Here is a 7,736-nt window from a genome sequence, read left to right as displayed (position 1 = left end):
TTTTCTTTTTAAAATATATAACTCTTCAGATACTGAATGCAACAAAGTTCTCCTGCCCAAGCATACAGTTCATTGTTTAAAACATTCAGAATTTTGTGTGGTTAATCCTGGAAATATTCCATCTCACCAAACAGTAACTTTGTCCCCATTCAGAATCATCCCCCAGCCCCCTTGCATGTCTCTAGAGCCACCCGTCCTGGATGTCTCCCTATCAGTGGAGCCACACACTGGGACTTTTGTGTCTGCTTCTCTCACTGAGCACACTGTCCTCAAGCTCTTTCATGTTGTAATGTGGGAGGGGGACTTGTCTTGTTCCTGACTGTGTGATAATCTAGTATTTGGTGGACCCCATTTTAAAATCCAACTTATTTTTTTTTTCCCCTCTTTGAGTCAGGGTCTTTCCCAGGCTGGTGAAAAGTTCCTGAGCAAATTCAGTTGCCAATCTCTTGATCCTCAAAAGGAATTCAGAGTTGGTGAAATCTAAACATCTGGAATGCTGCCTTCCAAAGTTGGGATGGATAAACCCCTTGTGTGTTGGCAAATTCCTTTGTTGAAGGAGCCTTTTAATGCCATTTTCTCATTATCCACTCCCACCTTTCCCCCCCACAGGTTAGGGAGCTTCTCCAGGGCATTGCCTGTTTTTTAAATTAAATTTCAACTCCATTGGGAATTAGAATATAGCCCCATATGGATTTTTACACCCCCAGAACAGACTCAAATCCCCTTGGAAACGTGAAAATTAGCAATCCCTCCCTACAGATTAATGTTCTCTTGTTTGGAGATTCCTGCTTTCCAGGTATCAACTCATGTCCTTCTGTAGAGATCTCAACCCACTTCTCCCCAACTTGGGTGAGGATTTAACCCAGCAAGTTACTTGCGCCCAGCAATGCAGCTCCCAATGTATGAATAAAGTGCATGGCCTCTCAGGGCCCTGAGTTCAATTCCCAATCGCCCAGCACTGTGGGAAGCAACTAGACAACGCAGTTCGTCCAGCTTATTGAGAGATTTCCAAATGGGGAGCAGACAGGTGGCAGCTACTTACAGTGTGCACTGAGGCCTGCCCAGGCCTTGAACCCAGGCTGACAGTGATGGGGGAAAAAAAACCACGCTGGGTGCGCAGCAGCAGGGTCTGGTTGCTTATCTCTCTACTTCCTTTTGCAAAACGGTTTGCTTTCAGTAGCAATCTGGGAAATGCAGCGCCTTAATTCCACCTACGGGTCTCGAACCATGTGACTGCGTGAGTCCAGGGCCTGGTGCTGATGTTGTGCAGGTTCTCACGTACTCAGGCTCCCACTGATAACCGGGGCGGGGCCCCGGAGCAAGGGAACAGTGATCGACACCCATTTCGGCCAATCGGTGACTCGGGTTTATCCCGCCAGCCAATATCCTTTTCCCTCAGAGCAGCGCTTGGGCGGTCCCCAAGTCGCCCTAGTCAATCCCAGGCTCAACCCCATCAGTTTGGTCGCCTACGCCTTGGTTGGCGTGCGTCCTGTCCAATGAGAGCGGAGCCGGTCAATGGGCACGTGAGTGGGCGCCGGCGGATCCCCGCTGGACAGCCAGTGAGCTGGCGAGGTAGGCACTACGCCTGACCAATTGCGGCGCGCAGAGGGCGGGCCTTGAGGGGTAGATGGGCCCGACAGAGGGGAGGGGCGGAGCTGTCAGCTACAACCAATCAGAGTACGGGCGTGGGCTCGACAGCCAATGGCAGCCAGGGTGGAGTTGGTGCTCCGCCTTATAAGCCCCGCCCGGGGCGCTCGCGGAGAGCTCGGCCGCCAGCGACCGAGCAGGGCCCGGCCCGAGCTGGGCCTGGGGGTGCGACGGACGCCGAGGGCGTGGAGCGCGCGCCGCTGTGACTGGCTGGGCCGCGCGCGCCGCCTCAGGTGAGTCCGCGGGGGAGACAGGCCCGTGGGCCGTGTCTGAGCGCGGGCCCTGCCGTCGTCGCCCCGTCGTCCCCGCGCCACGGTTCGGGGCTGGCGGGCGAGCCTGGGACTCGAGGCCCAGGCCTCGGGCGCGGCCTGCTCGGCCGGGCCCGTCGTGCTTTGTCCGGGTGGCGAAGGCGGTTGGGGGCGTTAACCGCCCGGGCTGGGGGGCGGACAAAGACGGGGCGCGCCCCGAGCGGGGGCGGGGCGGGGGCGTCCGTCTCCCCCGGGCCGGGCCGGGCCGGGGGCGCGCGGGGGCTGGGCCCAGACGGCCCCTGCCAGCCGGGCACAAAAGATGACAGCGTGGGTGGGCCGGGTTCGGCCGCCTCTCCTTAGGATTCAAGACAATCCTCGGAAGAATCTCTTTTCAGAGGAGAATAGGAAATAAAGGACCACCCACTCCCCCCACCCCCCAGGCCCGCGCGCCCGCCCGCCGGCGTTTCCAGCCCTTTGGGCACCCGAGACGAGAAAAAGGGGTAACCCCCACTGAAGACACCCCAGAGCTACATCCCCGAAATAATGCCCACGTCCGCGCCCGCCCCCTCCCACCAGGTCAACCTGCCGTGCGATCGTCGCTGCTTCCAAACTTGTCCCCCCACCCCACCCCACCCCGTCTCTAAGAGCACCCCCTCCCCCCAGCCATGCAATCTTGGATTTTTTTGTTGTTGTTGTTTTTAATTTTGAAGAAAGAAAGAAAGAAAGAAAATGTACCCTACTTGTCAGGCAGTGGGGGGTGGCGGCCTCAGGACGCGTCCCTCCGGCCCTCCCGCTTTGGGGACCTCGCCCCCCCCCCGGAGAGGGGAGCCCTTTTTTTCCCTGTTGGAGATGAACTGTGCCGTCGTCCCCCCCCTCTCCCCGCCCTGGTGGGCTTCCGGGGCTGTGGCGGCGGGTGCGGGGCACGCGTGGTCCGGGGTCTGTGGGGCGGGAGGAGGTGTGCGCTGCCCCGGAGCGCGGCGGGGAGGGGGCGGGAAGGTTTTAGAGGTCCCCTCCCCCGCAGGTGGAGCGGGAGGAGGAGGGCTGTTCCCGGGCTGTCCCAGCTGTCCGGCTGGGGCGGGGCGGGGGGGGGGGATGCTTGGGTTTTAATAATGGAGGGGCACCTGGGGAACTGTTTGCCTGAGTTGCTAAACTAGTGTGAAGGTGGTTCCGCCCCGCGGAGTCGGGGCCTCTCCCGGGATAGGTGAAGGGTGTCTTTTTTTTTTTTTTTCCCCCGTGGGTTTTGTGGCAGAGATGTCCATGGGGGCCCGCCTGAGTGATAAAAGAGAGATCGGGGTCCCGGCCTCACCTCTCTCTCTCTCCCCACCCCCGCAGCCCCTGCTGACCCTGGGCTGGAGGGAGCGCCTGGAAACCTCACTTGAGCTGACTTGGTCTCATTAGCTGACTCCCAAGGGGCTTTTGGTCGTTACCCTGCCAGAGCTAATGACCCCTAATTTTCACCTAATAGCTGCCTAGAGTCTAGCCAGGGGAGGGCGTGTCAGCCGAGTGGCCAGCATTTCTTGGCACCCTGGGAAACTGAGGCAGCCAGTCAGCTTTGGCTTTTTAAAATTTCCAAACCGTTGAAGGACAGAGTGGTAGGGTCAACTTCTTCAGCTTTGTGTGGAGCGGAGTGTTTCTAAAACTTGCTGGGCAGGTGTCACTGCTCCCCCTCCATGGTCCCGAACACTGTTCTGGCCTGCTGGAGGTCACTCCGCGGGAGGAAAGGGAAGGGGGGCATTCTGTGCACAAAAGCCAAGGGTGTTTGCAATTGGAAGTGTGGTTGTGTGTGTGAGGGTACATGCGCATGCATGCATAGGTGCATGCTTGTGCGAATGTATGTGCATATGTGAGCATAGGTGTATATACACATGTGCACACACACATTTGCAGAAGCATACACATGGACAACGCATGCATATACACAAGCACCTGGGAGGGCACACATATAAACAAATGTGCACATGTTTACATGTGAATACACACAGGTATCACATGTGGGTACCCATATTTGTACATGTGTGCACACATGGGTACATGAGAGCACATGTGCACAGATCTCCTCGTGTACGTGCAGTGTGTTCATGCATGCACGCATGTGCATGTTAGTGTGTAAGTGCATGTGTGCACATCTGCACACATTTGGGTGTGTGTGTGTGCATACACATGTGCATGTGTGGGCATGCATGAGTGTACACATGTGATGTGTGAGTATACATGGAGACCAGAAAGAAAATAGTGTGTATATGTATGTGTATGTGAGAGAGAGAGAGAGAGAGAGAGAGAGAGAGTGTGTGTGTGTGTGTGTGTGTGTGTGTGTGTGTGTGTGTGGTAGGTGTAGAGACTGCACAGAGACTTAGAGACAACTGATTTTCCTCCCCTTTTCCTCCACTTTTTAATCCTTTTATTTCTGAGGAGTGGGTCTGTAAAGACATAACTGCCAGAGTTTGGACATGTCACTGATAAGTTTGTCCTCAGGCTGTCCTCTGTCCTTTGCCCTGTCCTCTTGGTTGGGAGGCTCCTCTGCACTCCCCAGCTCACTTGAGTGCCCTGCCTAGATCTGACTCCTGATTTTCCTCCCGGTCTCCAGTTCTGTTTGTCCTGGGCCAGCCCCCTCCCTGAGTGGGCCCTGGAGCCTTAGCCTCCAGCCTCGGGAGCCATCTGTCCTGTCATCTGACACCTGTGAGGATTCACCTGGCCTGTGGGGGTTGGGCACTGAGTCCTGGGCAGGCTTGGAGGAGGCCTGACTCCAGGAGATGGAGTGTCCTGGGGGTTTAGTGAGCAGCCCAGTGAGGAGGGAGCAGGGAGGAGCAGTATGTGTGGGAGGGGGCCTGAAGTGTGGGCAGGTGGACACTTCTTGCCCCTGCTTCCCTGGATCTGGACACCAGGCAGTGGGCTAAACTGTGCGGTCCTGGGCCAATCACTTGCTCAGGAGCCAAGGTGGAGGTATCAGCTTCCACAGCCCAGGGGTGGGAGCGAGTAGGGAGAGCAGAACTGAGGGTCACAGGCTGCGCTGGCCGCACAGTGACAGATGGCTGGCCCTCATGGCAGTCTCAACCCGGACTCCAGGCAGGGCTCCAGGGACCTGCCATGCCGCTGCCTGGAGCTGCTCTGCTCTCCTTCCGTAGCAGAGGCTCTACTGTTGGCTTAGGTCTAGGATGGAGGGCAGAATGTGGACTTGCCCCCTATCCCGCTTGCAGGGAGAGGAGTTGGCCTGGGTTCTGAGCCCTGCCTGGGTTTTGGAGTGTGGGATTCTGGTCCCTTAGCTTAGGCCGGGTGAGTCACTGGCGTTGGGTCACCAGGGTGGGAAGAGCAGAGCTTTCACCAGGTGCAGCCCTTTCCCGCTTGGGGCCCTGGCTCTTCTGTGTCTGTCTACTTGGTGGCCTGCTGCTTCCCCTGAGTGATGGCCTGGGTACTGCTAGGTCCAACCCTCACTTCATCCCAGGAAACCCCTAAGGCCCCACAGTCACATGTGTCCAGGCCTGGCCCAGGGTCCCTGGGGGTGCATTCACCTCCAGATGGGAGCCCGGCTTAGCCTTTAACCCCATGGCCACTGAGGTTCTGGAGAGAACCCATCTGCCGGGAATTTTGATTCCTTTGTCTTTCCCTCGCTGCCCTTTGAGAGTGAACCTTTCAGGACACAGAAAACCCAGAGACCCGTGTCCTGTTCTGCCCCTCAGCCCTGCTGACCAGTCCTCCATTGTCCACACTTAAATCACAGGGAAGAGGGGAGCTGCTTGCCATTGGTGCCCACCTGGTACTGGCTAGGGGTCTCCCTGGTGTCTCCAGCCACCTCCATGTGACAGTTCCATCCACACTTGCCTCTTCCCCTCTACTTCTGGGATCCTGGTGTTTTCCTGCACCCTGCAGTCTTGGGTAGCTTTGAGCTTCTGTAGATGTGTGTAGCCTGGGCACCAAGGGGCATGGTGCTGCCAGCATGTGCACATGCACACGCATGTGCCAGGACGCAATGCAGTCCGGCATGCCAGGGGCCCAGCACTAAACAAAACAAAACAAAATTACTCCCTCCATCCCCATAGCTAATTCAGTTCTGCGCTGCGGTGAGCTGTTCTTGGAGGGCTATCTCTGCTGGGTGAGGCCTGGTTGGATAAGATGGGGAGCCCCTGTGCTCTGTCACTTTTCACTCTTGTGTCCTCAAGGTGCTCCTTAAACTGATAGCCTTCCCTGTGGGGACGGGAGTGTGTGGAACATCTCCTGCCTTCTCTTACTGTGCAGTGGAAAGCTGTTTGAGAAAATAGTCTATTACAAAATCAAGAGGAGTAAAAACCAAAAACTGTTCTTCCCCTGTCTAGAAACTTCCAGTGGCTTCAACTCACACTTGGGAGAATTTCTTTACCCTTCTTGAAACCACTATTAGCCTATGTCTGCCCTTTTCAGGCACAATTGTGTTTCCTGCCTCAGGACCTTTGCACTCACTTTTCAGAATGCTTTTTCTTTGCCTTCACCTAGCTAACTTCATTTAGGTCTCAACTCTGCACAGCCTTCTGACTACCTGCCTCAAGTTATGCCCCCCCCAGCCCCACCCTATTCTTTCTTTGTGGTATTACAACCAGAAATGTCTATCAGTGACTATTGCTATATTTGTGGTTTGTCTTATTCATTGAGGCAGCAATTCTCTCTGTAAAGATTGGACAGAAAACATTTTTCAGTGTTAAGTCAGTTTCTGTCCCCCCTCCCCCCTCCCCGCCCCGCCCAGAAAACTGTCCTGCCAGGTATGGTGGTCCATGTTTGTAATCCCTGCACTCACATTGGAGGTGGGCGGATTGTGAATTTGAGGGCAGCCTGGCCTATCCAGCAAGACAGGAAGAAAAAAAAACAAAAAAGCTTCCAAGAGAGAGGCTGAATGTGAGAACCTGCGTGCCAATAAAACTTCATTTATGGACACAGAAATGCACGTTTCATAAAGTTTTCAAGTCGTGAAGTGTTCTTCTTTTGAGTGTTTCCTGCCCCACCACTGAAACATGTCAGTACTATCCTCAGCTCACAGACTGAGAGGCTGCGGTGGGAGCAGGACTGGACTCCGTCATGGCTGACGCTGGCCCGTGTGCGCGGCCGGCCTAGTGAAGGCAAATCGGCGTCTTGTTGAATGTGTGTCTGCATCTTAGCCCAGGCTGGCTGTATCAGAGGTGGGCCATGGTGGCTAGTATAGAAGAGTGTGGGCCTGGGCCCCCAACAACCGCTGTCTCATGATGAGAGGAAAAAACATGCAACCCACTGCGGTGCAGGGGTGAGCGAGGCCCTGGGCTCATAAACAAGAGCCAGGGGGCCAGCGTCATCCCAGGGGTTGGCTGAAGGCCGAACTGAGGCCTCAGGGCTCTGTTGTCCCTGTCCGTGCTCCACCTAGCAGACAGCTGATGCACACGAGTGGGCAGCCAGCAGCAGGCATCTTGGAGACTGGGGTGTCCTCTGGCTTCAACAGCCACCCCCACACTTGATATGATGGGGGGGCCTTGTCTGTGTGGGGATACACTACCATGGAGATGGCACCTGAGAGCCATGCTCTGAGTTCTGTGCCTCCCCTCCCCTCCCCTCCCCTTCTCTTCTCTCTTCTCTCCTCTCCTCCCTTTATTCTTTTTTTTTTTTTTTTTTTGCCAGTCCTGGGCTTGGGCTCAGGGCCTGAGCACTGTCCTTGGACTTTCTCAAGGCTAGAGCTCTACCACTTGAGCCTCAGCACCACTTCTGGCTTTTTTCTATTTATGTGGTACCGAGGAATCGAACCCGGGTCTTTGTGCGTGCTAGGCAAGCACTTTAACCACTAGGCCAAACTCCCGGCCCCCCCTCCCTTTATTCTTCATCCCTCCTTCCCCCTCTCTCTTTCCCTTCCTT

Source organism: Megascapheus bottae, chromosome 1 (assembly GCF_031878675.1).
Source record: "Megascapheus bottae isolate mThoBot1 chromosome 1, mThoBot2.hap1, whole genome shotgun sequence".
NCBI classification, from domain to species: Eukaryota; Metazoa; Chordata; class Mammalia; order Rodentia; family Geomyidae; genus Megascapheus; species Megascapheus bottae.
The sequence above is the reverse complement of the archived record's forward strand: the minus strand, read 5'-3'. Positions refer to the sequence as shown.